The 27762-nt window shown below is 54.1% G+C and overlaps 7 non-coding genes and 1 pseudogene across 7 annotated transcripts; all 8 read left to right on the top strand.

The window, feature by feature from the left end:
• The first annotated feature begins 255 nt into the window (after positions 1–255).
• On the top strand, positions 256–373 carry LOC121055831. Its single transcript, XR_005812821.1, has one exon. It is a non-coding gene; the product is annotated as a 5S ribosomal RNA (ribosomal RNA).
• An 832-nt stretch (positions 374–1205) lies between these two features.
• Positions 1206–1324, top strand: LOC121055846. The gene has a single exon (XR_005812831.1). It is a non-coding gene; the product is annotated as a 5S ribosomal RNA (ribosomal RNA).
• Positions 1325–1694: 370 nt separating this feature from the next.
• LOC121055906 lies at positions 1695–1812 on the top strand. Its single transcript, XR_005812889.1, has one exon. It is a non-coding gene; the product is annotated as a 5S ribosomal RNA (ribosomal RNA).
• Positions 1813–18985: 17173 nt separating this feature from the next.
• LOC121055842 lies at positions 18986–19103 on the top strand (annotated as a pseudogene).
• Positions 19104–19475: 372 nt separating this feature from the next.
• On the top strand, positions 19476–19593 carry LOC121055883. The gene has a single exon (XR_005812867.1). It is a non-coding gene; the product is annotated as a 5S ribosomal RNA (ribosomal RNA).
• Positions 19594–19962: 369 nt separating this feature from the next.
• Positions 19963–20080, top strand: LOC121055845. Its single transcript, XR_005812830.1, has one exon. It is a non-coding gene; the product is annotated as a 5S ribosomal RNA (ribosomal RNA).
• A 5215-nt stretch (positions 20081–25295) lies between these two features.
• LOC121055872 lies at positions 25296–25413 on the top strand. Its single transcript, XR_005812856.1, has one exon. It is a non-coding gene; the product is annotated as a 5S ribosomal RNA (ribosomal RNA).
• A 372-nt stretch (positions 25414–25785) lies between these two features.
• On the top strand, positions 25786–25903 carry LOC121055878. The gene has a single exon (XR_005812862.1). It is a non-coding gene; the product is annotated as a 5S ribosomal RNA (ribosomal RNA).
• The last annotated feature ends 1859 nt before the right edge of the window (positions 25904–27762 follow it).

Raw genomic sequence — 27762 nt, 5'->3', positions numbered from 1 at the left:
TTCGGCCTACGCGTTTATCGCTCGTGACGCGCGTGCCTGGCGACGTCGTCGTTCTTCCCACCTTCTGTCTGGGACAGACGTCCCGCCGTTCGCTCGGGGTACACGTATCTCGCTTTTCGCTCTCATGAGACCCTGCCGTTCGTACGCGGTATGAGTCAGCCGCTTATTCGCTCCAACGACGGAACGGTTCGCCCCGGTGGACGGGTAAGGGCCACGCGCGGGGAGCATAAGCGGGCAGGCGGTGCGAGACATGCTGGATGCAATCATACCAGCACTAAAGCACCGGATCCCATCAAAACTCTAAAGTTAAGCGTGATTGGGCGAGAGTAGTACTAGGATGGGTACCTCCTGGGAAGTCCTCGTGTTGCATCCCTCTTTTTAGCCGTTTTGGGTTCTTGGTCGAGACATTCGTTCATTTTTGCCGTTTTGGGACCTCGGTCGAGCCATTCGTTCATTTTTCCGTTTTCGGTACTTGCCGGAGCCATTCGTTCGGCCTACGCGTTTATCGCTCGTGACGCGCGTGCCTGGCGACGCCGTCGTTCGTTCCACCTTCTGTCCGGGACAGACGTCCCGCCGTTCGCTCGGGGTACACGTATCTCGCTTTTCGCTCTCATGAGACCCTGCCGTTCGTACGCGGTACAAGTCAGCCGCTTATTCGCTCCTACGACGGCACGGTTCGCCCCGGGCAGACGGGTAAGGGCCACGCGCGAGGAGCATAAGGGGGCAGGCGGGGCGAGACATGCTGGATGCGATCATATCAGCACTAAACCACTGAATCCCATCACAACTTCGAAGTTAAGCGTGACCTCCTGGGAAGTCCTCGTGTTGCATCCCTCTTTTTAGCCGTTTTGGGTTCTTGGGCGAGACATTCGTTCATTTTTGCCGTTTTGGGACCTAGGTCGAGCCATTCGTTCATTTTTACCGTTTTCGGTACTTGCCGGAGCCATTCGTTCGGCCTACGCGCTTATCGCTCGTGACGCGCGTGCCTGGCGACGCCGTCGTTCGTTCCACCTTCTGTCCGGGACAGACGTCCCGCCGTTTGCTCGGGGTACACGTATCTCGTTTTTCACTCTGATGAGACCCTGCCGTTCGTACGCGGTACAAGTCAGCCGCGTATTCGCTCGTACGACGGCACGGTTCGCCCCGGGCGGACGGCTAAGGGCCACGCGCGGGGAGCATAAGGGGCAGGCGGTGCGAGACATGCTTGATGCGATCATACCAGCACTAAAGCACCGGATCCCATCAGAACTCCGAAGTTAAGCGTGGTTGGGCGAGAGTAGTACTAGGATGGATGACCTCCTGGGAAGTCCTTGTGTTGCATCCCTCTTTTAGCCGTTTTGGGTTCTTGGTCGAGACATTCGTTCATTTTTGCCGTTTTGGGACCTCGGTCGAGCCATTGGTTCATTTTTACCGTTTTCGGTACTTGCCGGAGCCATTCGTTCGGCCTACGCGTTTATCGCTCGTGACGCGCGTGCCTGGCGACGTCGTCGTTCTTTCCACCTTCTGTCTGGGACAGACGTCCCGCCGTTCGCTCGGGGTACACGTATCTCGCTTTTCGCTCTCATGAGACCCTGCCGTTCGTACGCGGTACGAGTCAGCCGCTTATTCACTCCAACGACGGCACGGTTCGCCCTGGTGGACGGGTAAGGGCCACGCGCGGGGAGCATAAGGGGGCAGGCGGTGCGAGACATGCTGGATGCAATCATACCAGCACTAAAGCACCGGATCCCATCATAACTCTAAAGTTAAGCGTGCTTGGGCGAGAGTAGTACTAGGATGGGTACCTCCTGGGAAGTCCTCGTGTTGCATCCCTCTTTTTAGCCGTTTTGGGTTCTTGGTCGAGACATTCGTTCATTTTTGCGGTTTTGGGACCTCGGTCGAGCCATTCGTTCATTTTTACCGTTTTCGGAACTTGCCGGAGCCATTCGTTCGGCCTACGCGTTTATCGCTCGTGACGCATGTCACACCCGGAGTTTTGTCCTAAGCTTTAAATCGTAAAAAGGAATTCGTAAATAACAATTGGCTTAATTAACTTAGGAAAAATCCCTCTAAAAGGACCTAATTCAATTAGATCGAGGCTCGCAAATCGACTAACTGGATTTAAATTCAAATTGCAGAAGTATAAAATTTGGCCAAACAAATTAATTTAAAACTCGACAAAAGTGGGGTTTTCCATTTTCCCTCCTTTTTCCTTTCTTTTTCCGTTCCTTCTCAAATTGGGCCGAAGTCCAATTTTCCTCCCTCTTTCTTTTTCCTTTTCTTTTTCTTTTTCTTTTCCTTCCCGGGCCGGCCCAGCCGAGCCAGCCCGCAGCCTCCTCCTCGGCCGGCCCAGCCGAGCCGCCCTCCCTCCGCCCGCCAGCGCGAGCCCCGCCTGGGCCGCGGCTTCGGCCCAGCTCCCGCGCTCGCCCGCTCGCCCGCGCCCGCGAGTCCGCGCCGCCTCCCTCCTCTCTCTCGCGCCACTGACAGGTGGGGCCCACCTGTCAGCGACCGAGCTCCGCCAGCCCGCGCCGCAACCGCCGCCGCCGCAACGGTCGCCGCCGAGACCGCGTCGTCCCTGACTCGGTTTCCAACCTCCGCCCGCCCTAGCCGGTGCCGCCACCCTATAAATCCCCACCGCCGCCGTGCCGTCGCCCACTTTCCGCCGTCGCTCGTGTCGCCGCCGCGCTGCTGCCTCTCGTCGCTGCCGTGCAATTTTGCCGTCGGACGCCTTCGCCGCTGTCCAGCCGCGTCATCGCCTCCGCGCCGCCGTCGCCGACCGGTCGCCACCCTCGTCGTCGCCGGTGAGCGTCCCCCGCGCCGCGCATTCCTCCATCGCGTCGTCGCCGTCGCGCCCGGTCGCCTCACCGCCGCCAATCGATCTCCGCCGCCACCGCCGATCTCCCGCACCCGCCCACGTCGCCACCTCCGCCTCGGTCTCGCCGACCCGCCTGCGCCCTCGCCGCCGCCGGTGAGCACCCGCACCCTCCTTCCCTCTTTCTCCCCCTTTCCGGCCGACCGCCGCCGAGTCGCGCGCCGTCGATGGAAGAGACCGAAGCTCGCCGCTCCCGCCGGCCGCCGTGGTCGTCGTCGCCTCCGCGTCGCCGACGTTTGGCCGCCGTCGCTTGCACCGCACGTGCCGCGTCGTCGGCCGTCGCCGTGCCAGCCGTCGCCGCTGTTCTGCCGGTTGCGCCCGCGCTTTCGCCGCCCCCGCCGTCGTCGCCGTCGCGTCGTCGCCGCTCGCCGGTCGTCGCCGTCGCACCACCGTCGCTGTGCGCCGCCACCGCCGCGTCGCCCGCCGCTCCCGCCGGTCGCCGCCATCCGCCCGACCGCGCATTCTGCCACCTCCTCTCTGTTCCCCTCTCGCTGACGAGTGGGTCCCACCCGTCAGTCGTCCCCGCGCCCGCGTGTCAGTCTCTCCCTCTCCCCTTCTCTCACCGACAGATGGTCCCCACCTGTCAGCCGTCAGTTTCCTCTCTCCTCGCTGACGTCAGCAGCCCCATTAATTGCGCAATAATTGATTTAGGACTTTTCTGTTTAGCTAAAAAACCCAGAAAACTTCTAAAATTCATAAGTAATTCATCTAGTCTCCGTTTAGGTCCATTCAAATTTCATTAAATTCATAAAATTGTCAAGAATCCATTAAAAATAGTTTCTTTTGCTGTTTTAGTAGAGTTTGTGCCTGTTTTATTTATTTTTGTGCTTTGTCGCTTAGATTCGGACCCCGCCGAAGAGCCGATTTACTTCGAGATCGTCGCCGAAGTTCCCCAAGGGCCAGTGCAAGGAAAGTGACACTCATCCTTGAACATATTGAACCCATTGTTGCAAATTCCCCGCTTATTTATTTCAAATATGCATTGTTTTAATTAAAGTACTTACTTTACGCTATTTTCGGGCAAACCTTATTATTATGCCGTTGTTTATCGAACTTTATTCATTGCTGGACCAGGGGTAACTTGATTTGAGTCAGGCCTAGGTTAATGCTTAGCCATGCTTAGAACAAATAGCTCATGGGATCACATTTAATTATGCTTAGTTCTGAATAGCTGAGATAATGATTCACTACCCGGTTCGGGTTAATGTCAACTAAAATATTGATAATGGTGGGCTGTGGGTGCATGGTTTTGAGAGTCGCACCCATGGCGATTAAGGACCGGTTCACGGGAAACCCTGGAAGTAATTAAGTGCTAACCACATGCCGAAATGGGTAAGGTGGGATTTGGAGCATGACTTCGAACTATTTGACGTACCCAGGCAAGGGTAGGCGTGATGGAGTATGGACGGGCAATCGTGGTGTAACGAAAGCTTCTCCTGCTTTCGGATCTTCCAAGGCACAAGAGGGGACTGCCCGACTTGGTGTAAAGGAGGGGGTGAAACCTGAAGTGTGGTACGATTAAATAGGGAGGGTTGTGTAACGGGTCCTATCACGGTCTCCTTTCCGGTATGCCGTGGTGGTATGTCGGTGCACGTTCAAGTGGAGTCGTGTCTTGTGGGTACAGTAGTACACCTCTGATCAGAGTATAAACTATTCGAATAGCCGTGCCCACGGTTAAGGGTGAACTCCCAGCTTCACTGTGATTAGTGAACCTTAATAATTTGAGTAATTGGTTGTCACACAGGACTACTGTAACGTGGTGTAACGTTGAGTAGTGGTTGGGCCTGTTGCAACGTGGTGTAACGTTGGACAGTGTTGTGGTTCTTTACAACTGCTTACTTATCTATGCTTTACTGTAGTTAATTACCTTCGTTTTTTTAATCTCTGTTATTTGTTTAACTGCTGCTTTATTGCAACCAACCCTAACCTGTCCTTGTTAATCCCATTGCATCATTTATTTCCCACTTGTCCGTGTTACTTGTTGAGTACGGTGGTTTGTACTCAGCCTTGCTTAACTTTCCCACCCAGAGCTAGAAGTCGAGTCCGATGGAGGTGCCTCTCAGGAGTGAGCTGTTCCGCCGTCGAAGTGTTGCCTGTGGACTGGAGCCGTACCCGCTAGAGCTAGTCTACCCCTTTGTTTTTCTTTCCGCTGCATTTCCGCTAGAATAAGTGTAATTTTTCAGTTGTTTCTAAGAACGATGGTTATGTAATCAACATTGTCTTTTTGTGTACCCTGGCTGGTCCTGGACAGGGATTTAATACACAATTAAGTTCAGAAATTCGTGTGAGGAATTTCTGGGCATGACAACGCGGGGAACGACTGACGAGTGGGGCCACTCGTCAGCGGGAGGGCAACAGAGAGGAGCAGAGCGCGCGGGCTCGGGCGGACGGCGGCGACCGGCGGGAGCGGCGGGCGACGCGGCGGCGGCGGCGCACGGCGACGGCGGCGCGACGGTGACCGGCGGCTGGCGACGAGATTGCGCGGCGGCGGCGAGAGGCGGCAGCGCGGCGGCGACACGAGCGACGGCGGAAAGTGGGCGACGGCGCGCGGCGGCTCGGGATTTATTGGGTGGCGGCACCGGCTAGGGCGGGCGGAGGTTGGAGACCGAGTCGGGGACGACGCGGTCTCGGCGGCCGCGGTTGCGGCGGCGGCGGTTGCGGCGGCGGCGCGGAGTCGGACTCGGCCGGCGCGGCACGGGCGCAGGCTGGCGAAACGGTCACTGACAGGTGGGCCCCAGCTATCAGTGGCGCGAGAGAGGAGGGAGCGGCGATGGTCTTCGTGGCGCGAGCGAGCTGGGCCGGAGCCGCGGCCCAGGCGGGGCGCGTGCGAAGAAGGGGAGTGTCACGCCCAGAAATTTACACCAAATTTCTGAACAATAGCATGTATTAAATCTCGGTCCAGGCATCAGCCCGAGTACACACTATGACAAATTAATACATAGTTCCCCAACTTAAAAACAAATAAAAACAATTATCTATCGAAATGCAGCGGAAAAGGAAAACAAACTGAACCATCTAATCTTCAGCTTCAGCTGGCGAGGACGGCTCCACACCACAGGCACTCTCGACGGCGGACTGAACCTTACTTCAACCTTCGGAACAACCTTCTTCTGACACAGGCTCTGGCACTTGCTCTGGTGGGGGAAAAATAAGCAAGGCTGAGTACAAACCACCGTACTCAACAAGTAACACCCAAGAGAGGGAGAATAATGAATGCAATAGGGTAACAAGGATAGGCTAAGGTTAACTTGCACAAAGCTGCAGTAATTTAGCAAAAGCGGTAGATAAAATAAACTGAAATAAAAGTAAAGTAAACATTTAAGATAAACATCCACTGTCCAACGTTACACCACGTTGCAACAGGCCCAGACCGCTGTCGAACGTTACACCACGTAGCGACAGGGTCAACCCTCTGCCCAACGTTAAACCACGTTGCGACAGACCCAAACCACTGCCAACGTTACACCACATTGCGCAAGGTCAAACCAGTTCCAAGATTAATAAAATTATTAAAGAGGTTCATCTAATCCCAGTGAGTGTCAGTTCGCCCAATAACCGCGGGCACGGCTATTCGAATAGTTTTACTCTGCAGAGGTGTACAACTTTACCCACAAGACATGGCTCCCAAGCATGTTACCACGCCCCAACGTATCACCACGATACCTTAGTACGGAAACCACGATAAGACCTTTCACCCAGCCCTCCCTAGACAATCGCACCACACTTCAGGTTTCACCCCCTCCTTTACACCAAGTCGGGCAGTCCCCTCTTGTGCCTTGGTAGATCCGGAAGCAGGAGAAGCTTTCATTACACCACGATTGCCCGTCCATACTCCATCACGCCTACCCTTGCCTGGGTACGTCGAATAGGGACAAGCTAGATTACGAGTCTCACCGTTGCCCATTCTGGCTTGTGGTTAGTACGTGTAAGACCTTCAGGGTTTCCTGAGAACCGGTCCTTAATAGCCATGGGTGCGACTCTCAAAACCATTCACCCACAGGTCACCATAAGCAATATTTTAGTTGTAATAATCCACATCGGGAAATGAATAATGATAACACCCATTAAAGGTCTATCAAAGTTTAATCAATAATTAAATAAGAATTGGTGAGCTAGTTGAACTAAGCATGGCTAAGCATTGACTAACCCTAATTCTAGTCAAATTAACCCTGGGATGTCAATAATAAATGGGGATCAACGGGTATAAAGGTAAATGCCCAATAGGTAAGTAAAGTAAATACAATAAATAGATTTGCATAAAACAATGCATGTTTGAATGTAAAAGCGGGGGATTTTATAATCATAGGTTCAGTATGATCAAAGAAGGGTGCCACTTGCCTTGCTTAGACCCACGAGGAACTTCGGCGACCACTTCGAGAACGAACGGCGCTGCGACGGGGGAAAAACCTACGACAAACAAGGCAAAACAAACGAAACAGGCTAAAAACTACTGAAACAGAGAAAGAAACTATTTTTAATGGATTCTTGGCATTTTTCTGGATTTAATGAAACTTGAATGGACCTATACGGAGACTAGATGAATTACTTATGAATTTTAGAATTTTTCTGGGTTTTTTAGCTAAACAGAAAAGTCCTAAATCAATTATTGCGCAATTAATGGGGCTGCTGACGTCAGCGAGGAGAGAGGAGGCTGACGGCTGACAGGTGGGGACCACCTGTCAGTGGGAGAGAGGGGAAGTGGGCGGCTGACACGCGGGCCCGGGGAGGAGAGAGAGGAGGCGGGCGCGGGGAACGGCTGACGGGTGGGACCCGTCGGTCGGCGACCGTGGAACAGAGAGGAGGGGAGCGGGGTCCGGCCGGGAGAGGGAGAGGGGCGGCAACGCCCGGGCGGCGGTGGACGGCGACCGGCGGAGGACGGCGCCCGGCGACGAGCGGCGCGAACCGGCGGGCGGCGGCGAATGGCGACGGCAGCCGGGAAGCGGGAACATCGGCGGTGCGAGCAGCGGCGGCGGGAGCGGCGGAGACGGCAAGGGCCGAGGAGAAAGGGGAGGTGGCGATGGCGATGACCGGCGGCGCGAGGGCATCGACGTCGGTGACATCGACCGGCGACCGAAGGGCGACGACGGCGTCGGCGAGGAGGAGGCAGAGACCACGGCGGGGTGGCGCGGCTCGGAGCGGCGGTGGAGCAGAGCGGAGGAGGGAGAGGGCGGCTGAGCGGCGGCAGAGCAGCAACGACGGCGTCGGCGACGACGTCGAGCGGCGACAAGCGGGCGGCGACGGCGACGAGGGCGCGACGACGACCGACGTTCGACGACAGCGCGTGGCACGCGACCGAGCGCGGCGCACGGCGACGACAGCACAGCGGCGTGGCGACGGCGGGCGGGCGCGGGAAGCGGCCATGCGGGAAGGCGCGGGTGGCGCAAGGACAGCGTGACAACGGCGGAGCTGGGCGACGGTCTGGCAGGGGCCGCCGGCGATCGGCGGAGTCCGACGACGACGGCACGGGGGTGAGCTCGGAGGCGATGATGGAGGAAACGGGAGAGGGAGAGGGGAAACGCTCACCGGCGGCGACAACGAAGGCGGCGCGTCGGCGAGGGTGAGGCGGAGGTGGTGACCCAAACGCGCGGCGGCTGGCGACGCGCGGTGACGAGATCGGCTGACGGCGTCGAGACGACGGGCACGGCGGCGGGAGGGACGAAGGGGTGGCGACGACGCTCGGCGACCACCGGTGGCGACGAGGGCCGGCGGAAGGTCGGCGAAGCCGAGGCGGAGGTGGTGACGCGAGTGGGCGGCGACGTCCAACGGCCGACGGGGAAATCGGCGGCTGACGGCGACGGAGGGGAGCTTCGGGCGGAGAGGGGAAAGTGGCGGCGGGGCGGCGGCGCGAGGATTTTATAGGTGGTGGCGCCGGCTAGGGCGGAGCGGCCGGTGGAGACTGAGTCGACGACGCGGCGAACTCGGCGGTGGCGGTTGCGGCGGTGGTTGCAGCGGTGGTGCGGCGGAGGACTCGGGGCGGCGGCGGAGTCGGCTGGCGCGGCGCGGCGCGGGCGCGGGCTGGCGCGGAGGCGGGGTTTCGGTCGCTGATAGGTGGGCCCCACCTGTTAGTGGCGCGAGAGAGAGGAGGGAGGCGAGACGGACTTCGCGGCGAGCGCGGGCGAGCGAGCGGGCGAGCTGGGCCGGGTGGCGGCCCAGGCGGGCGCGCGCTGGCGGGCAGAGGGAGCGGCCGGCGCGGCTGGGCCGGCCGTGCGGGAAGACGGGCCGGCTCGGCTGGGCCGGCCCGGGAAGAAAAAGAAAAAGAAAAAGAAAAAGGAAAAAGAGAGAGGGAGGAAAATTGGACTTCGGCCCAATTTGAGAAGGAAGGGAAAAGAAAGGAAAAAGGAGGGAAAAAGGAAAACCCCACTTTTGCCGAGTTTTAAATTAATTTGTTTGGCCAAATTTTATACTTCTGCAATTTAAATTTAAATCCTGTTAGTCGATTTGCGAGCCTCGATTTAATTGAATTAATTCCTTTTAGAGGGATTTTTCCTGAGTTAATTAAGCCAATTGTTACTTACGAATTCCTTTTTACGATTTTAGGCTTGGGACAAAACTCCGGGTGTGACAAACCTACCCCCTTAAACGGAATCTCGACCCCGAGATTCGGAGGCACTGGCGAAGAGGTGCGGATGGGCGGCCTTGAGCTCATCTTCTCTTTCCCATGTTGCTTCTTCTTCTGAGTGGTGACTCCACTGAACTCTGCAGAATCTGATCACACGGTTCCGAGTCTTCCTTTCACTGGTTTCTAGAATCCGTGCTGGCTTCTCCACATATGTTAGATCTTCCTGCAGATCGATGTGCTCGGAGTTGGTCTGTTCCTCAGGCACACGGAGACACTTCTTGAGCTGCGACACATGGAACACGTCATGGATTCCGGCCATGTTAGCGGGGAGTTCCAACTGATACGCAACTTCTCCCCTGCGTTCCACTATCCGGTATGGTCCCACAAAACGTGGTGCCAATTTTCCTTTGGTCTGAAACCGGTGTACTCCTCGCAAAGGTGTAACGCGGAGGTACACATAGTCTCCTGCTTCGAAGGCTAAGTCCCTTCGACGATTATCTGCATAACTCTTCTGTCTGGTTTGAGCTGTTTTCAACCTTTCACGGATTATTCTGACCTTCTCTTCGGCCTGACTTAGAACTTCAGTCCCAAAAACTTGACGTTCTCCTGTTTGATCCCAGAAGAGGGGTGTACGACACTTTTGCCCATACAATGCTTCAAAAGGTGCCATCTGCAGACTGGCCTGATACGGTAGGTTCTTATCCCAAGTTCCACCAAAGTTGAGAGTGCAAGCTCTGAGCATATCTTCAAGAACCTGATTTACCCTCTCTGTCTGACCATCTGTCTGGGGATGATAAGCCGTACTGAAATTCAGTCGGGTTCCCAATTCTTCCTGCAGCTTTTGCCAAAACTTCGAGGTAAACTGACTTCCTCGGTCAGAAACGATCTTCTTCGGTACTCCATGTAGACACATGATCCTGGCCAAGTAAATCTCGGCTAATCTTTTCCCTGAGTAGGTAGTGTGAACTGGTATGAAATGAGCGACCTTCGTCAATCGATCAACAATTACCCAAATCGAGTCATGACCGGCAGCAGTCCTTGGTAAACCAGTGATGAAATCCATCCCGATTTCTTCCCATTTCCATTCTGGAATCTGGAGAGGTTGCAATAGTCCTGATGGCCTTTGGTGTTCTGCTTTGACTCGTTGACAAACATCGCACAAGGCGACATATTCTGCAATTTCTCTCTTCATACTAACCCACCAAAACTTTTCTTTGAGGTCCTGATACATCTTGGTACTCCCAGGGTGAATAGAGTACTGGGTTTGATGAGCTTCTCGAAGTATCAACTCCTTTAACTCCTTGTCATCTGGTACGCACAACCTGTTTCCCATCCAGATTGTCCCATGTTCATCTTCTGAAAAATCTCGAGCTTTACCAACTCGCATATTTTTCTTTAGCTCGGCTATCCCCGGATCATTTGCTTGGTATTGGCGAACTTGATCCACCAAAGTGGGCTGCGCTTCTAGAGCTGCTACAAAACCTTCTTCAACTAAACCCAAATTTAGTCGCTTAAACTCCTGTTGCAACTGCTCACAAACTTCCGTTGACATCGCAGCGTTGCAGTAATTCTTCCGGCTCAAGGCATCGGCAACTACATTTGCTTTGCCTGGATGGTAATGGATACTTAGATCATAATCCTTGATCAATTCCAACCATCTTCGCTGACGGAGGTTCAAATCCGGTTGTGTAAAGATATACTTTAAACTCTTATGATCCGTATATACTTCACACTTGTTACCGATTAAGTAGTGTCGCCAAATCTTTAGGGCATGCACCACAGCTGCTAGTTCCAAATCATGAGTCGGGTAGTTACCCTCATGTGGTCTCAACTAACGAGAGGCGTAAGCAATCACCTTTCCTTCTTGCATTAGCACACATCCCAGTCCTGATCTGGATGCGTCACAGTAAACCTGGAAGTCCTTCGTCTGATCCGGCAAAACCAACACGGGTGCCGAAACCAACCTTTGCTTGAGCTCTTCAAAACTCCTATCGCACTCACTTGACCATTTGAACTTCTCTTCCTTTTTCAACAACTGTGTCATTGGCTTGGCTATCTTCGAGAAATTCTCAATGAACCGGCGGTAATAGCCCGCAAGTCCTAAGAAACTCCTGATTTGGGAAACCGTCTTAGGCGGGGTCCACTTGATTACTGACTCCACATTACTGGGGTCCACTGCTACACCTTGGGCATTGATCACATGGCCAAGGAACTTCACTTCGTGCAGCCAAAAATCACACTTGCTGAACTTGGCATACAACTGGTGTTCTCTTAGCTTCTCTAGCACAATCCGCAAATGTTGCCCGTGCTCTTTTTCTGACTTGGAGTAGATAAGAATGTCATCAATGAAGACAACCACAAACTTATCCAGGTATTCCATGAACAACTTATTCATGAGATTCATGAAAAATGCCGGGGCATTGGTAAGTCCAAACGACATTACCGTACATTCATACAAGCCGTAGCGAGTAGTGAATGTCATCTTGGGAATATCTTCTTCCCGAATTCTTAACTGATGATACCCTGATCTCAAATCGATCTTGGAGAAAACTTTGGCTCCCTTCAACTGATCGAACAGATCATCAATCCTTGGCAGAGGATACTTATTCTTGATGGTAACATCGTTCAAAGCACGATAGTCCACACACATTCTCTTGGTTTTGTCCTTCTTCTCAACAAAAATAACTGGGGCACCCCAAGGCGAGGTACTCGGTCGGATATAACCTTTCTGAAGCTGTTCATCCCCTTGCTTCTTCACTTCCGCCATCTCATTGGCTGCCATCCTGTAGGGTCTCTTATAGATCGGGGCGGTTCCTGGTACCAAGTCGATACGGAACTCGATCTCTCTTTCTAGCGGCATTGTCGTGAGATCATCTGGAAACACCTCCGGATACTCACAAACCACTGGTATGTCTTCCAACTTCTTTGGGCCTTTAACTTTTTCCGAGGGTTGCTCTTCGGCTTCCATCTGATTCAAACAAGTCCTGGTTGACACTGACTCCGGCGACTGATAAGTCACCACTTTACCACCTTCATCGGTCAAGGTGACGGTACGCTTGGCACAATCAATCACTCCTTGATGCTTGGTAAGCCAGTCCATTCCCAAAATGACATCTAGGTCTTTAGATTCGAGAAGGATGAGATTGGCCAGAAAGGGTATCCCTTGGATTTCTATGGGCACATCAGGGCTATAAAGGTCCGATAGCATACTATGCCCTGGAGTATTAACCCGCATCGGGTTTCTTAACTTTTCCCTTTCTAACCCAAGCAATCCCACAAACTTTCTTGAAATAAAAGAGTGTGTAGCACCAGAATCAAAAAGTACTGTAGCAGGTACGGAGTTGACAGGAAACGTACCCAGTATTACTTCTGGCGCAGCCTGTGCTTCTTCGGCGGTGACGTGATTCACGCGAGCTTGCATGAACCTTTGCCCACTGCGCTTCGGCTTCGGGCACTTGTCGGCAAAGTGACCTGGGTCGCCACAGTTGTAGCACACTCCAGGCTTTGCACCTGCATCCTTCCTGGCTGGAGGAGGTTGAGCTGTCGGCGGAGAAGCATTCTGTTGCCGGGAAGCTGGTGCAGGGGGAGCGCGTTGAGGTGGAGCACGCTGGGATGAACCACTGGAGAAGTTGATGGGGTTGTAGGGACGATGTTGGCGGAAAATAAAGGTTGACTGCCCATGGTGCTGATTCGAAGGATAGGGGCCAGTGTGGAATCGAGGCTTCTGAGGAGGCGGCTGATTAGACCTGAACTGGGAAGCCTTCCTCTTCCTGTCTATCTGGAGGTGCTGGTCCTCCTGACGGATGGCCTTATCCACTAGTTTTTCAAAATCGGCATAGTCGCCCGAAAGCAACTGCTTCTTCAGTTCATCATCCAAGCCTCCGAGGAACTTTTCTTGTCTTTCGGCATCAGTGCGGACATCCTCGGGAGCGTATTGCGCTAGGCGATTGAACTCATGAAGGTACTCAGTCACTGTCTTGGTACCTTGCTGCAAAGCGCGGAACTCACGCTTCTTCTATGTGACTATCCCGTCGGGGATATGGGCCTTGTGGAAATTAAGACAGAATTCCGCCTAAGTCACTTCCGTGGTAGCGGTGCGGGTAGCCAGGAAATTATCCCACCAAGCAGAGGCGGGACCCATCAGTTGATGTGCGGCAAAGGAGACCTTCTCTTGGTCAGTGCACTGCAGTAGATTGAGCTTCTTCTCGATGGTATGGAGCCAATCACTTACCTCCATAGGGTTGGTAGTGCTTGAGAAGGTTGGGGGACGAACACGGAGAAACTCCGGTAACTTGGACTGCACAGGGGGTGGTCCCTGCTGTTGCTGGTTATTCTGACTTTGATTTAGAAGCTGGTGGAGCACTTGTTGATGTTGCTGCTGTTGCTGTTGCATCTGCTGCATCATCCAAGAGAGCATCTGCGTCTGGTTAGCAAGAATCTGGGCAAGCGACGGGTTCTCTGGTGGAGGCGGCGAGGGCGGTCCTCCGGTACTGGACTGGTCGGTGTCGCGGTTGTTGTGGCGGGTGTTCACCATCTTCAGGAGCGGGAGGACAGAAAGAGAAAGAAGAAAAAGAAACGACTAAGCAAACAGGGGTTTTATTTAATTAGTGAACTGTAATTGTCTTGCTTAAAAAACACACTTAAAAACCACACAACTCCTGGCGGCACAACCATAACCCCACTACTGCTATGGTTCACCACTAGCCCCAAGCGAAGCAAACCTAACACACCAAAACTAGCACACAACGACTAAAACGAAGCTAAAGGCGATGTCTAGGGCACGAAAGGGGAGCGACGATCGACGACCGGAGATGGATCTTCTTCCTCGTCTTTAGAGTGGCTTCTTGAGTTGCTAGGGAGGCCATCTTCATCTTCACCAGAAGCGGACTCGCTGCTGCTCGAGACTGAGACGACCCTGTTGCGGTTCCTTGCAGCGTTGAACGGGGAGACACCTTCCTCGGGCACCGGGGTCGGAGAGGTTGGCACCATCTGCATCAAGGGTCTTAGTTCATCCGGGGCACCAGGGTAAGACTGAACTCTTAGCGGCCCACGGGTTCGCTTTCTTGCCGTAGTGCGACACCTTGCACCTCCGGGCTCTAGGAGTCCTTTAAGCCTGGCATTGTCCTTCTTCAAGCGATCGACCTCATCTTGCAGACGAACGATCTGGGTGAGCTTGGCGTCGTTCAAGGCCTTGGACGCTTCGTGGAGATCGTGATGCATCTGGTCGAGACCCTGCAGCACCGTGCACATCCTACCGAAGGTAGGGTCTTGCTCACTTCGGGCAGACCGAAACCTACTGACCATGGAATTGGGTCCACGACCAGGGTGATACCGGTAAGCCGAATGCCGAAACGTCAGGTCATGCCTAGCCCTGAGCGTTGTCATCAGACTGTAGGCAGCTTCCTGGCAGGCATGCTCATGCGAACCTCCAGCTCCTTCTGCTTCCAAGTTAGGGAGGAAACCGGGGATTCCACGCAGCTCCAATCTTACTTGGTGGGGAAACACGCCTTCCGGAGGATGGATCGTGGTGTACTCCGGCTCATAAGGGTATCCTGCTGTGAACGAGACTCTCGCCAACTCTGCCACGAATCCAGCCATTCCGTTTCCACGATGGTACAAGGGGTGGTCGGCCATGTAAAGCTCACAAGGATTTGGAATCAATAGATGCAAGATTTTATTTCAAGATAAATAAATCATAAAAGAAACAAAGTAAATAAAGTTTTGACCCGTAAATCGATTTACTCATGCTTTTCAGCAAAAGGGGTTTTGTCTTTTTAAATCACTCACGCTTTTGAAAAACACTAACCCATCTTCAAAACAATCCAACTTTCGCAAACTATGCACAAACATGAAAAGCAGAGGGCTCTTAGGGCTTCCATTGGGCTGATCCTACGGTCAAAGGTGGCTCTGATAGCAACTTGTCACGCCCAGAAATTCCTCACATGAATTTCTGAACTTAATTGTGTATTAAATCCCTGTCCAGGAACAGCCAGGGTACACAAAAAGACAGTGTTGATTACATAACCATCGTTCTTAGAAACCACTGAAAATTACACTTATTCTAGCGGAAATGCAGCGGAAAGAAAAACAAAGGGGTAGACTAGCTCCAGCGGGTACGGCTCTAGTCCACAGGCAACTCTTCGACGACGGAACAGCTCACTCCTGAGAGGCACCTCCATCGGACTCGACTTCTAGCTCTGGGTTGGGAAAGTTAAGCAAGGCTGAGTACAAACCACCGTACTCAACAAGTAACACGTACAAGGGGAAGAAGTAAATGATGCATAGGGATTAACAAGGACAGGCTAGGGTTAGTTGCAGTAAAGCAGCAGTTTAAACAAATAACAGAGCTTAAAAGAATAAAGGTAATTAAGTACAGTAAAGCATAAAAAGTAACAGTTGTAAAATACCACAACACTGTCCAACGTTACACCACGTTGCAACAGGCCCAACCACTACTTCAACGTTACACCACGTTGCAGTAGTCCCGAGTGATAACCAATTTACACAAGTTATTAGAGGTTCACAAATCACAGTGAAGCTGGGAGTTCGCCCGTAACCGTGGGCACGGCTATTCGAATAGTTTATACTCTGATCAGAGGTGTACTACTGTACCCACAAGACACGACTCCACTACACTTGAACGTGCGCCGACATACCACCATGGTATACCGGAAAGGAGACCGTGATAGGACCCGTTACACAACCCTCCCTATTTAATCGCACCACACTTCAAGTTTCACCCCCTCGTTTACACCAAGTCGGGCAGTCCCCTCTTGTGCCTTGGTAGATCCAGAAGCAGGAGAAGCTTTCGTTACACCACGATTGCCCGTCCATACTCCATCACGCCTACCCTTGCCTGGGTACGTCAAATAGTTCAAAGTCATGCTTCAAATCCCACCTTACCCATTTCGGCATGTGGTTAGCACTTATTTACTTCCAGGGTTTCCCGTGAACCGGTCCTTAATCGCCATGGGTGCGACTCTCAAAACCATGCACCCACAGCCCACCATTATCAATATTTTAGTTGACATTAACCCGAACCGGGTAATGAGTCATTATCTCAGCTATCCAGAACTAAGCATGATTAAATGTGGTCCCATGAGCTATTTGTTCTAAGCATGGCTAAGCATTAACCTAGGCCTATCTCTAGTCAAGTTACCCCTGGTCTAGCAATGAATAAAGTTGGATAAACAACGGCATAATAATAAGGTTTACCCGAAAATTACCTAAAGTAAGTACTTTGGTTAAAACAATGCATATTTGAAATAAATAAGCGGGGAATTTGCAATAATGGGTTCAATGTGTTCAAGGATGAGTGTCACTTGCCTTGCTCTGGCCCTTGGGGAACTTCGGCGACGATCTCGAAGTAAACCGGCTCTTCGGCGGGGTCCGAAACTAAGCGACAAAGCACAAAAATAAATAAAACAGGCACAAACTCTACTGAAACAGCAAAAGAAACTATTTTTAATGGATTCTTGACAATTTTATGAATTTAATGAAATTTGAATGGACCTAAACAAAGACTAGATGAATTACTTATGAATGTTAGAAATTTTCTGGGTTTTTAAGCTAAACAGAAAAGTCCTAAATCAATTATTGCGCAATTAATGGGGCTGCTGACGTCAGCGAGGAGAGAGGAAGCTGACGGCTGATAGGTGGGGACCACCTGTCGGTGAGAGAGAGGGGGAGGAAGAGACTGACACGCGGGCCTGGGGAGGAGAGAGAGGAGGCGGGCGCGGGGAACGACTGTCGAGTGGGGCCACTCGTCAGCGGGAGGGCAACAGAGAGGAGCAGAGCGCGCGGGCTCGGGCGGACGGCGGCGACCGGCGGGAGCGGTGGGCGACGCGGTGGCGGCGGCGCAAGGCGACGGCGGCGCGACGGCGACGACTGGCGAGCGGCGACGGTGCGACGGCGACGACGGCCGAGGCGGCGACGCACGGGCGCAACCCGGCAGAACAGCGGCGACGGCGACTGGCGAGCGGCGACGGCACGGCATGCGCGGCGCAAGCGACGGCGGCCAGACATCGGCGACGCAGAGGCGACGACGACCACGGCGGCCGGTGGGAGGGGCGAGCTTCACACTCGTCCGGCGACGGCGCGCGACTCGGCGGCAGTCGGCCGAAAAGGGGGAGAGAGAGGGGAGGAGGGTGCGGGTGCTCACCGGCGGCGGCGAGAGCGCGGGCGGGTCGGCGAGGTCGAGGCGGAGGTGGCGACGCGGGTGGGAGCGGGAGATCGGCAACGACGGCGGAGATCGACGGGTGGTGGCGACGGGCGAGACATGGCGGCGACCGGGCAGCGAGGGAACGCGCGGCACCGAGGAGGCTCCCTAGCGACGGCGAGGGCGGCAGCAAGTCAGCGACAGCGGGACGGAGGTGGTGACGCAACAAGGCGGCGGCAACCGGCGGCTGCCGACGAGATTGCACGGCGGCGGCGAGAGGCGGCAGCGCGGCGGCGACACGAGCGACGGCGGAAAGTGGGCGACGGCGCGCGGCGGCTCGGGATTTATAGGGTGGCGGCACCGGCTAGGGCGGGCGGAGGTTGGAGACCGAGTCGGGGACGACGTGGTCTCGGCGGCGGCCGTTGCGGCGGCGGCGGTTGCGGCGGCGGCGCGGAGTTGGACTCGGCCGGCGCGGCGCGGGCGCGGGCTGGCGAAACGGTCACTGACAGGTGGGCCCCACCTGTCAGTGGCGCGAGAGAGGAGGGAGCGGCAATGGACTTCGCGGCCCGGGCGAGCGGGCGAGCGGGCGAGCTGGGCCGGAGCCGCGGCCCAGGCGGGGCGCGCGCGAAGAGGGGGAGGAAGGCCGGTCGGCTGGGCCGGCCAAGGGGAAGGCGGTGGGCCGGCTCGGCTGGGCCGGCCCGGGAAGAAAAAGAAAAAGAAAAAGAAAAGGAAAAAGGAAGAGGGAGGAAAATTGGACTTCGGCCCAATTTGAGAAGGAAGGGAAAAAGAAAGGAAAAAGGAGGGAAAAAAGAAAACCCCACTTTTGCCGAGTTTTAAATTAATTTGTTTGGCCAAATTTTATACTTCTGCAATTTAAATTTAAATCCTGTTAGTCGATTTGCGAGCCTCGATTTAATTGAATTAATTCCTTTTAGAGGGATTTTTCCTGAGTTAATTAAGCCAATTGTTACTTACGAATTCCTTTTTACGATTTAAGGCTTGGGACGAAACTCTGGGTGTGACAGAAGTCCTCATGTTGCATCCCTCTTTTTAGCCGTTTTGGGTTCTTGGTCGAGACATTCGTTCATTTTTGCCGTTTTGGGACCTCGGTCGAGCCATTCGTTCATTTTTACCGTTTTCGGTACTTGCCGGAGCCATTCGTTCGGCCTACGCGTTTATTGCTCGTGACGCGCGTGCCTGGCGACGCCGTCGTTCGTTCCACCTTCTGTCCAGGACAGACGTCCCGCCGTTCGCTCAGGGTACACGTATCTCGCTTTTCGCTCTCATTAGACCCTGCCGTTCGTACGCGGTACGAATCAGCCGCTTATTCGCTCCTACGACGGCACGGTTCGCCCCGGGCGGACGGGTAAGGGCCACGCGCGAGGAGCATAAGTGGGCAGGCGGTGCGAGACATGCTGTATGCGATCATACCAGCACAAAGCACTGGATCCCATCAGAACTTGAAAGTTAAGCTTGCTTGTGCGAGAGTAGTACTAGGATGGGTGACCTCCTGGGATGTCCTCTTGTTGCATCCCTCTTTTTAGCCGTTTTGGGTTCTTGGTCGAGACATTCGTTCATTTTTGCCGTTTTGGGACCTCGGTCGAGCCATTCGTTCATTTTTACCGTTTTCGGTACTTGCCGGAGCCATTCGTTCGGCCTACGCGTTTATCGCTCGTGACGCGCGTGCCTAGCGACACCCTCGTTCGTTCCACCTTCTATCCGGGACAGACGTCCCGCCGTTGGCTCGGGGTACACGTATCTCGCTTTTCGCTCTCATGACACCCTTCCGTTCGTACGCGGTACGACTCAGCCGCTTATTCGCTCCTACGACGGCACGGTTCGCACCGGGCGAACGGGTAAGGGCCACGCGCGGGGAGCATAAGGGGGCAAGCGGTGCGAGACATGCTGGATGCGATCATACCAGTACTAAAGCACCGGATCCGATCAGAACTCCGAAGTTAAGCGTGCTTGGGCGAGAGTAGTACTAGGATGGTGACCTCCTGGGAAGTCCTCATGTTGCATCCCTCTTTTTAGCCGTTTTGGGTTCTTGGTCGAGACATTTGTTCATTTTTGCCGTTTTGGGACCTCGGTCGAGCCATTCGTTCATTTTTACCGTTTTCGGTACTTGCCGGAGCCATTCGTTTGGCCTACGCGTTTATCGCTCGTGACGCGCATGCATGGCGACGCCGTCGTTCGTTCCACCTGTCCGGGACAGACGTCCCGCCGTTCGCTCGGGGTACATGTATCTCGCTTTTCGCTCTCATGAGACCCTGCCGTTCGTACGCGGTACGAGTCAGCACCTTATTCGCTCCTACGACGGCACGGTTCGCCCCGGGCAGACGGGTAAGGGCCACGCGCGGGGAGCATAAGGGGGCAGGCGGTGCGAGACATGCTGGATGCGATCATACCAGCACTAAAGCACCGGATCCCATTAGAACTCCGAAGTTAAGCGTGCTTGGGCGAGAGTAGTACTAGGATGGTGACCTCCTGGGAAGTCCTCATGTTGCATCCCTCTTTTTAGCCGTTTTGCGGAGCCATTCGTTTGGCCTACGCGTTTATCGCTCGTGACGCGCGTGCATGGCGACGCCGTCGTTCGTTCCACCTTCTGTCCGGGACAGATGTCCCGCCGTTCGCTCGGGGTACACGTGTCACGCCCGGAGTTTTATCCCAAGCCTAAATCGTAAAAAGAAATCCGTAAATAACGATTGGCTTAATTAACTCAGGAAAAATCCCTCTAAAAGGAATTAATTCACTTAAATCGAGGCTCGCAAATCGACTAACAGGATTTAAATTTAAATTGCAGAAGTATAAAATTTGGCCAAACAAAATAATTTAAAATTCGGCAAAAGCGGGGTTTTCCTTTTTCCTCCTTTTTCCCTCCTTTTTCCTTTCTTTTTCCCTTCCTTCTCAAATTGGGCCGAAGTCCAATTTTCCTCCCTCTCTCTTTTTCCTTTTTCTTTTTCTTTTTCTTTTTCTTCCCGGGCCGGCCCAGCCGAGCCGGCCCGTCTTCCCGCTCGGCCGGCCCAGCCGCGCCGGCCGCTCCCTCCGCCCGCCAGCGCGCGCCCGCTTGGGCCGCGGCTTCGGCCCAGCTCCCGCGCCGCGCCGCGCCCGCGCCCGCGAGTCCGCGCCGCCTCCCTCCTCTCTCGCGCGCCACTGACAGGTGGGGCCCACCTGTCAGTGACCGTTTCGGCCGCCCGCGCCCGCGCCGCGCCGGCCGAGTCCGGGTCCGCCGCCGCGCCGCAACCGCCACCGCCAAGGCCGCGCCATCGCCGGCTCGGTCTCCAACCTCCGCCCGCCCTAGCCGTTGCCTCCACGCTATAAATCCCGAGCCGCCGCGCGCCGTCGCTCACTTTCCGCCGTCCGCCCGAGTCGCCGCCGCGCTGCTACCTCTCGCCGCCGCCGCGCAACTTCACCGTCGGACGCCGGTCGCCGCCGCTTTGTCGCGTCATCACCTCCGCGCCGCTGTCGCCGACCAGTCGCCGTCCTCGTCGTCGTCAGCGAGCGTCCCCGCGCCGCGCATTCCTCCGTCGCGTCGTCGCCATCGCGCCCGGTCGCCTCGCCACCACCGATCGATCTCCGCCGCCACCGCCGATCTCCCGCACCCGCCCGTGTCGCCACCTCCGTCTCGGTCTCGCCGACCCGCCCGCGTCCTCGCCGCCGCCGGTGAGCACCCGCACCCTCCTCCCCTCTTTCTGCGCTACTTCAGTCGTTGAAGAGTCAAGCGTCGCTCTCAAGTTGAAGATGGAGTCGTTGAAGAGTCAAGCGTTGCTTCTTCAGTCGTCGCAGCCGTTTTGAGCCGTAGACGTTACCCTAGCATCGTCTTTTAGTCGTTGCTTGGTAGTTTTTGTGTGTGTAGGTTTGTTTGGGGTTAGCGGTTCACCATGACAAGTAGTGGCGTTATGGTCGTACCACCAGGAGTTGAGTGCTCTTTTAAGTGTTTTAATCAAGATCAGAAAATTACAGTCGAGTAATTCAAGAAAAGCCCTTTGATTTTCTCCTCTGCCTTTGTTCTCCCCTTCTGCTCAGATGGTGAACACAAGGAACAGTAACCGCAACAACAATGGAGCAACTGGAAGTCAAGGAAACCATGAAGGCTCGCAAATCGACTAACAGGATTTAAATTTAAATTGCAGAAGTATAAAATTTGGCCAAACAAAATAATTTAAAATTCGCCAAAAGTGGGGTTTTCCTTTTTCCTCCTTTTTCCCTCCTTTTTCTTTTCTTTTTCCCTTCCTTCTCAAATTGGGCCGAAGTCCAATTTTCCTCCCTTCCTTTTCTTTTTCCTTTTTCTTTTTCTTTTTCTTCCTTCCCGGGCCGGCCCAGCCGAGCCGGCCCGTCTTCCCGCTCGGCCGGCCCAGCCGCGCCGGCCGCTCCCTCCGCCCGCCAGCGCGCGCCCGCCTGGGCCGCCGCCCGGCCCAGCTCGCCCGCTCGCTCGCCCGCGCTCGCCGTGAAGTCCGTCTCGCCTCCCTCCTCTCTCTCGCGCCACTGACAGGTGGGGCCCACCTGTCAGCAACCGAAACCCCGCGCCGCGCCGCGCCAGCCGGACTCCGCGCCGTCGTCGCAACCGCCGCCGCCGCAACCGCCGCCGCCGAGACCGCGCCGTCGCCGACTCGGTCTCCAACCTCCGCCCACCCTAACCGGTGCCTCCACGCTATAAATCCCGAGCCGCCGCGCGCCATCGCTCACTTTGCGCCGTCGCTCGTGTCACCGCCGCACTGCCGCCTCTCGCCGCCGCCGCGCAATCTCGTCGCTAGCCGCCGGTCGCCGCCGCTTTGTTGCGTCATCACCTCCGCCCCGTCCTCGCCGACTTGCTGCCGTCCTCCGTCGCCGTCGGTGAGCGTCCCCGCGCCGCGCATTCCTTCCTCGCGTCGTCGTCGTCGCGCCCGGTCGCCTCGCCGCCACCGATCGATCTCCGCCCCCACCGCCGATCTCCCGCACCCGCCCGCGTCGCCACCTCCGCCTCGGCCTCGTCGACCCGCCCGCGCCCTCGCCGCCGCCGGTGAGCACCCGCACCCTCCTCCCCTCTTTCTCCCCCTTTCCGGCCGACCGTCGCCGAGTCGCGCGCCGTCGCCGGACGGGACCTTAGCTCGTCGCTCCCGCCGGCCGCCGTGGTCGTCGTCGCCTCCGCGTCGCCGATGTTTGGCAGCCGTCGCTTGCGCACGCGCGTGCCCGCGCTCGTCGCTCGCCGGTTGTCGCCGTGCCAGCCGTCGCCGCTGTTCTGCCGGTTGCGCCTGTGCGTCGCCGCCTCGGCCGTCATCGCCGTCGCGCCGTCGTCGCTCGCCGGTCGTCGCCGTCGCGCCGTCGCCGTCGCGCCGCCGTCGCCATGCGCCGCCGCCGTGTCGCCTGCCGCTCCCGCCGGTCGCCGCCGTCCGCCCGAGCGCGCTCTGCTCCCTTCCTCTCTGTTCCTCTCTCGCTGACGAGCGGGACCCACCCGTTAGTAGTACCCCGCGCCCGCCTCCTCTCTCTCCTCCCCGGGCCCGCGTGTCAGTCTCTCCCTCTCCCTCTCTCTCACCGACAGGTGGTCCCCACCTGTCAGCCATCAGCCTCCTCTCTCCTCGCTGACGTCAGCAGCCCCATTAATTGCGCAATAATTGATTTAGGACTTTTTTGTTTAGCTAAAAAACCCAGAAAACTTCTAAAATTCATAAGTAGTTCATCTAGTCTCCGTTTAGGTCCATTCAAATTTCATTAAATTCATAAAATTGTCAAGAATCCATTAAAAATAGTTTCTTTCTCTGTTTCAGTAGTTTTTAGCCTATTTTGTTTGTTTTGCCTTGTTTGTCGTAGGTTTTGACCCCGTCGCAGCGCCGTTCGTTCTCGAAGTCGTCGCCGAAGTTCCTCGTGGGTCTAAGCAAGGCAAGTGGCACCCTCCTTTGATCATATTGAACCTATGTTTATAAAATCCCTCGCTTTTACATTCAAACATGCATTGTTTTATGCAAATCTATTTATTGTATTTACTTTATTGGGCATTTACCAATATACCCGTTGATCCCCATTTATTATTGACATCCCAGGGTTAATTTGACTAGAATTAGGGTTAGTCAATGCTTAGCCATGCTTAGTTCAACTAGCTCACCAATTCTTATTTTGATTATTGATTAAACTTTGATAGACCTTTAATGGGTGTTATCATTATTCATTTCCCGATGTGGATTAATACAACTAAAATATTGCTTATGGTGGGCTATGGGTGCATGGTTTTGAGAGTCGCACCCATGGCAATTAAGGACCGGTTCTCAGGAAACCCTGAAGGTCTTACACGTACTAACCACAAGCCAGAATGGGCAACGGTGAGACTCGTAATCTAGCTTGTCCCTATTCGACGTACCCAGGCAAGGGTAGGCGTGATGGAGTATGGACGGGCAATCGTGGTGTAACGAAAGCTTCTCCTGCTTCCGGATCTACCAAGGCACAAGAGGGGACTGCCCGACTTGGTGTAAAGGAGGGGGTGAAACCTGAAGTGTGGTGCGATTGTCTAGGGAGGGCTAGGTGAAAGGTCTTATCATGGTTTCCGTACTGAGGTATCGTGGTGATACGTTGGGGCATGGTGACATGCTTGGGAGCCATGTCTTGTGGGTAAAGTTGTACACCTCTGAAGAGTAAAACTATTCGAATAGCCGTGCCCGCGGTTATTGGGCGAACTGACAGACTCACTGGGATTAGTTGAACCCCTTTAATAATTTTCTTAATCTTGGAACTGGTTTGACCCTGTGCAATGTGGTGTAACGTTGGCAGTGGTTTGGGTCTGTCGCAACGTGGTTTAACGTTGGACAGAGGGTTGACCCTGTCGCTACGTGGTGTAACGTTCGACAGTGATTCGGGCCTGTTGCAACGTGGTGTAACGTTGGACAGTGGATGATTATTTTAAATGTTTACTTTGCTTTTATTTCAGTTTATTTTATCTACTGTTTTGGTAAATTACTGCAGCTTTGTGCAATTTAACCTTAGCCTATCCTTGATACCCTATTGCATTCATTATTCTCCCCGTCTTGGGTGTTACTTGTTGAGTACGGTGGTTTGTACTCAGCCTTGCTTACTTTTTCCCCCACCAGAGCTAGTGCTAGAGCCTGTGTCAGAAGAAGGTTGTTCCGAAGGTTGAAGTAAGGTTCAGTCCGCCGTCGAGAGTGCCTGTGGTGTGGAGCCGTCTTCGCCAGCTGAAGCTGAAGATTAGATGGTTTTGTTTGTTTTCCTTTTCCGCTGCATTTCGATAGATAATTGTTTTTATTTGTTTTTAAGTCGTGGAACTGTGTATTAATTTGTCATAGTGTGTACTCGGGCTGATGCCTGGACCGAGATTTAATACATGCTATTGTTCAGAAATTTGGTGTAAATTTCTGGGCGTGACAGCATCCCTCTTTTTAGCCGTTTTGGGTTCTTGGTCGAGACATTCGTTCATTTTTGCCGTTTTGGGACCTCGGTCGAGCCATTCGTTCATTTTTACCGTTTTCGGTACTTGCCGGAGCCATTCGTTTGGCCTACGCGTTTATCGCTCGTGACGCGCGTGCATGGCGACGTCGTCGTTCGTTCCACCTTCTGTCCGGGACAGACGTCCCGACGTTCGCTCGGGGTACACGTATCTCGCGTTTCGCTCTCATGAGACCTGCCGTTCGTACGCGGTACGAGTCAGCCGCTTATTCGCTCCTACGACGGCACGGTTCGCCCCGGGCGGACGGGTAAGGGCCACGCGCGGGGAGAATAATGGGGCAGGCGGTGCGAGACATGCTGGATGCGATCATACCAGCACTAAAGCACCGGATCCCATCAGAACTTCGAAGTTAAGCGTGCTTGGGCGAGAGTAGTACTAGGATGGTGACCTCCTGGGAAGTCCTCATGTTGCATCCCTCTTTTTAGCCGTTTTGGGTTCTTGGTCGAGACATTCGTTCATTTTTGCCATTTTGGGACCTCGGTCGAGCCATTCGTTCATTTTTACCGTTTTCGGTACTTGCCGGTGCCATTCGTTCGGCCTACGCGTTTATCGCTCGTGACGCGCGTGCATGGCGACGCCATCGTTCGTTCCACCTTCTGTCCGGGACAGACGTCCCGCCGTTCGCTCGGGGTACATGTATCTCGCTTTTCGCTCTCATGAGACCCTGCCGTTCGTACGCGGTACGAGTCAGCCGCTTATTCGCTCCTACGACGGCACGATTCGCCCTGGGCGGACGGGTAAGGGCCACGCGCGGGGAGCATAAGGGGGCAGGCGGTGCGAGACATGCTGGATGCGATCATACCAGCACTAAAGCATCGGATCCCATCAGAACTCCGAAGTTAAGTGTGCTTGGGCGAGAGTAGTACTAGGATGGTGACCTCCTGGGAAGTCCTCATGTTGCATCCCTCTTTTTAGCCGTTTTGGGTTCTTGGTCGAGACATTTGTTCATTTTTGCCGTTTTGGGACCTCGGTCGAGCCATTCGTTCATTTTTACCGTTTTCGGTACTGGCCGGAGCCATTCGTTTCGCCTACGCGTTTATCGCTCGTGACGCGCGTGCATGGCGACGCCGTCGTTCGTTCCACCTTCTGTCCGGGACAGACGTCCCGCCGTTCGCTCGGGGTACACGTATCTCGCTTTTCGCTCTCATGATGTGAGGACGTCCCAAAGCCTAGGTGGTGCAATGCTCCGAGACATGTCAGCGCGAAATATCTGGATGGATGGGGCCTCAAATTAAACCCAAATAATTACGATAACCATCCAAACTCATCGCAGACCCCGACGTGTCTTGAAGAGGGCACTACAAAGGCTCTAAGCCATCGGATATGAAATAGAAGACATAACCATTGGAATAGCCACGCCAGTCATCTACGTCATACGCCCGTCAACCACTCGATGGTGGCAACCAAAAGCGTACCCCAGAGACTCGATCTCAACAAAGGCATATTCCCCGGTTATCTCAACCATTTCAAACCCATCCTCATGTGGGACTAGTTGCCCAGGAATGCAACATAGTCTCACATAACTCATCTCAAGCACGATATCCGAATCATAAGTGGTTCTAAGCATAACGCATAAATAGTCTTAATAAGTTCTAAGTAGTACTTGGCGACAAGCCATACATATTGGTTCATACGGTAAGCGTGCTACCCAAAAGCCCATAGGCAAACCGGCTAGGGTAAATCCCTAGTTAAAACCATCCTGGAAATCACAAGCAGCATCAAACTCCTCATCCAAACAGTCAATACCTGCAGCAGGGTTTGAACCAAAAACAAGTAAAAGAAAGCAAGAAATCAGTACATTAATCAAATTAATGTACTGGCAAGTCGGTGACAACCCTAGCATGCTACATGTTGGCCGTATTCAAGGATAAGCTGTGTATAGGTTAATTTGCATAAATGCCAGTTTTAGTTCACAACATTTTCTCAACGGAATTTTTTTTAACAATAGTATAGAGTTAGTAAAACTTGTAATGTAAATGAATAAATAACACGCATCTACCCCTCAAGGTAGATCATCACCACTTACCATCATATCATCACCATTCACCGAACTTTACCCAAGTTCACCAACAAAACATTCCAACCATTTTTCAAGTTCACAAAGAGTTTATCAAAATCACAAACTATACTCATGACACTTCGCCATGCCGCTCATGACCGTGAGCACGGCTAATCGATTAGTTTTAGACTCTGAAGAGTTTGTACAACTTCTAAGCCCACATGATATGGTTCGCTCTAGTTTGTCCGATACCCGTCGGTATCACCACATTCTACACATTGAGTGTGATCTAGAGATCATAACAAAACCGTTACATTGTTTATTGTCTAGCCTTGCACCAGCACGATGTGTGTTTTACCCACGCTACTAGCAAAGTAGCGCCACTAGGTAGCAGGCCCACGCTTTAACCTAGCGCTGTAAGGAACCCTACCCGGAATCCCTCACGAGGCACAGCACCGTTGTATTGGACAGACTGCCCGCTCAAATCATCACATACCACATGTCATTAACCAATCTCAACAAATCACAAGCCATAGGAAGTTCCGATAAGTTACCAAAACCCGGTAACTCATACTCTTCGGCCTACCAAGATGCAAGGCTAAACTCTAAACAACTTAATAGGTTAAGGCCAGCCCATACTTAGCACATGTGGTTTGTACTGTTTTCATTAGTTGGTGACATAGAGTGAGGTCCTTAATCGACCCGGGCGAACGCTCCCCCTATCGGTGCACATCTACTACCATATGTACACCACTCGCCGCCCAAG

This window comes from Oryza brachyantha, chromosome 11, assembly GCF_000231095.2.
Source record: "Oryza brachyantha chromosome 11, ObraRS2, whole genome shotgun sequence".
Classification (NCBI taxonomy): domain Eukaryota; kingdom Viridiplantae; phylum Streptophyta; class Magnoliopsida; order Poales; family Poaceae; genus Oryza; species Oryza brachyantha.
This window is presented reverse-complemented; position numbering and strand designations above follow the sequence as displayed.